The sequence below is a fragment of the Aphanomyces invadans genome, assembly GCF_000520115.1.
Source record: "Aphanomyces invadans strain NJM9701 unplaced genomic scaffold supercont1.55, whole genome shotgun sequence".
Classification (NCBI taxonomy): Eukaryota; Oomycota; class Saprolegniomycetes; order Saprolegniales; family Verrucalvaceae; genus Aphanomyces; species Aphanomyces invadans.
In genome coordinates this window covers 371,970-375,116 of record NW_008580200.1, presented here as the reverse complement: position 1 = coordinate 375,116, position 3,147 = coordinate 371,970, and positions in this window count along the sequence as shown.

Sequence of the window (3,147 nt, the reverse complement as noted above, 5' to 3'; positions counted from 1 at the left end):
CGCCACCCGCCTCAATCTGCCCCCAACGCAGTGTTCGTCCTATTCGAAAGGATGGCTGTAGAAGTTTCAGTGCAGCATAGCCTCACAAGCAAAACACAGCATGGAGAAGCTGCATCTACCCCACGAAGTGCCGTGCAACAAGGCCACGAAGAAGTTCGACGCACTACGAGTGGCTACAGCCCTACAAACGTGTACAACATGGATGAGACTGCGTACATCTACTGTCTGTCGCCACACCGCTCCATTACGCGCAACCATGCGCCTGGAACGAAAAAGTAAAAAGAGGGTAACCGTTGCTCTTACCACGAATGCCAACGGTTCCGATGTTGTTGACCCCTTGTTCATCGGGACAGACATGCAGCCAAGGTGCTTCAATGGTCGAACTGCCCAAGACCTCAGTTTGACTACCAGTCGAGTAAAATAGCCTGGATGACGTCGGAGGTCTTTAGCACGTACCTGAAATCCATGAACGATCGAATGGTTTCGTAAGGACGCAAGATCCTGCTGCTTGTGGACAACCTCCCTGCCATGATCGTGAAGCTAGTGAAGGTTTGTCAAATACTACCTCTGGTTGGGAACAATTGCAGACGAATATTTAAAGGCATACAAAATTCAGGTACAAAGAATCTGTATTTAAAATAAACTAAACGGCAATGGTGTTAACAAGATCACACAACTCATCCAACCTACTTTCCTCATCTAAACGAAGGTTCATCAATTGCCGCTCGCCACGACGTCATCGTCGATTGTATCTTCGCCCCTTTCCTTACTCCGCGGGATCTTGTACGTATTACCGCTCTTTGCCTCGACAATTGCACGCATAACTCGATCCAACGTGCCAAAGGTCTTCTCCAACTTCGCAGTCGACGATGCACTAAAGGAAGTATGCACAGCCATTCTTGAAACAAACGGCCAACATCCAACTTTGCCGTCCCAGGCCGCTACGTGGTTGAGCAACAGCAACCCAAAACATCACCTTGGTGATGTGGCTCTTGGATGGATGGTCGTGTCTCGGCGGGTTGTCTTCATCGGCCCAGAGGTAAAAGCGGCGGCGCATTTTCGTGATGTAAAATTATTTCTCATCAATATGGACTACATTAAACAACTCATTGTCATTGCTCTTACTGTAGTCCTGAAGAAGATTTGAGCAAAAGTCGAAGCGCTGAAGCAAGTGCTCAGGTTTGAGTTTCGGTTTTGTCCAGTTTGATCGACGTGTTACCTACTTGTGCTTGATGTACAGTTCCAAATGGTCCAAGACGAGACTCCAATAGCTGTTGACAATGCACGATACTTCTGACGCTGAGTCAAAGTTGTTGCCTTAATTCGCTGCTCGATCTCACTGATTGTGTAGGTTTTACGTCGCCCTGTGTTGTTCATTCGGGAGGATACGTCGGCTCGGCAGCCTGGACTTGCCATCGCTCGGCCGCGTTGCAATATCCTGGATACGGTCGAGGGGTGGACACCAAACGCTTGCGCAATGGTCGCAATGGATGCACGTGAGACCTTGCCGTCCACACTGCGTAGAAGAAGCTCTTCGTATACAGCTCCTCGTTGCTCGTTGGTAAGGTTTGGCTTGGATTTGTATGCAGACTTTGCATGCAGCTTGTGTTGGCAGTTGTGCAAATAAAATAGAAATAAACATACTGTGCGATAGAACTCGACGAGAGCTATTTAGCCACTCAATTTTGGTCTACTTCCTCTTTCCCATATTACTCGTCGATTTGACTTCTCAACGACCCCACAAATTCATTTCTTTACCAAACTTGATGAAAGGTATCATTCAATGAAGAGCATAAAAATCCAAGGAACCATTCATTGGCTGTCAAGAGCATATCTTGAATTTTGGCGCCCAAAATCAACTTCTCATTTTCACCAGCCGAGTAAAAACACACCACATATAAAGATCAACACACATTTGAATTTGCCGCCATGCCCCAATCCTTACGCGAGGTTTCCTGCGCCAAGTGGTCCGACACGTACACCGTTCCTTAAAGCTTGATGGCTGATCCACTCTCTTTCGCCAAAACTGCTAACGAACTTGACGTCAGTGCGCGCGTGGTTTCCGCCATCTGGCGAAAGTTTCGCAAGATCTGAACTGTCAACTCCAACAAGACAGGCAGAGTTGGTCCTAGAAAGCGCTGCACGGTTAAAGACAAAGCCCTGTCTCGCTTCTCTTGTTGGCGAGGGCATTAATAACCAATGAAAGTGCTGAGAATTTTTGTAAGCCAGTCATATGCGTTTGTGTTTCAGTAATATGGAACAAGTGTGATTTTCAAATCGACGAGTAATATGGGACAGAGGAAGTATTAGCGTAGTGCGCATATAATTGGGCATGTTCAGATCAAAATAATTGTCATTGCTTTAATGATAGGTTTAGATATGTTTGAACTTACGTTAAACCACACTGCAAACTCTCTCTTACGACGTTGGGCATGGTCAGAGCCAAACAATTGTCAGCACTTCTCCGTACCGTACTTGACATGTCTGTTGCGAAGGGAAAAAACCTGTAAATACTTATTCAATCAATATATTATTTTCTGCAATACTCGTTTGTAACCTATACCCATGAAAATTTATAGCATAGGTTGTGGGATTGAACAGGTTAAGTCTAGCTACGATTTCTTTATACAATCATAACTTGCAGAATCTTATATTCTATTGCAGAATCTGAATATAAATATTTGGAGGACACTGTCATTTTGAATACTGTGCCATGTGATATGGCTTCGCAACTGACATGTCAACTAAAGTATTTCTAACATTTTCATGTGCACATATAATTATTTCGCGCACTGTACTAAGTGGAAATGGTCCCCAGATCGATGGAGATGATTCAAGTCAACCGATGCAACATTGAGAGGAATCGAGTTGGGACCGATGCAAGGATGAAGAGGAAGAAGAATCGAGTTGGGACCTATGCAAACATGGAGAGGAAGAGGAATCGAGTTGGGGTTCAACCCCTCGCCGATGTATGAGACAGAATTCGGAGATGCTTGCCGTGCCCTATCCGTATTTTTTACCCATATATTTTTACAATTTGGCGGCAACTCGGGAAATTTATGCGTGCAAGCCGCAAAAATGGCAGAATTGGCGGCAAGCCTTGGACCTGCCGAGTCCGGATACAGTGCTATTTTCCAGTCAAGCGAA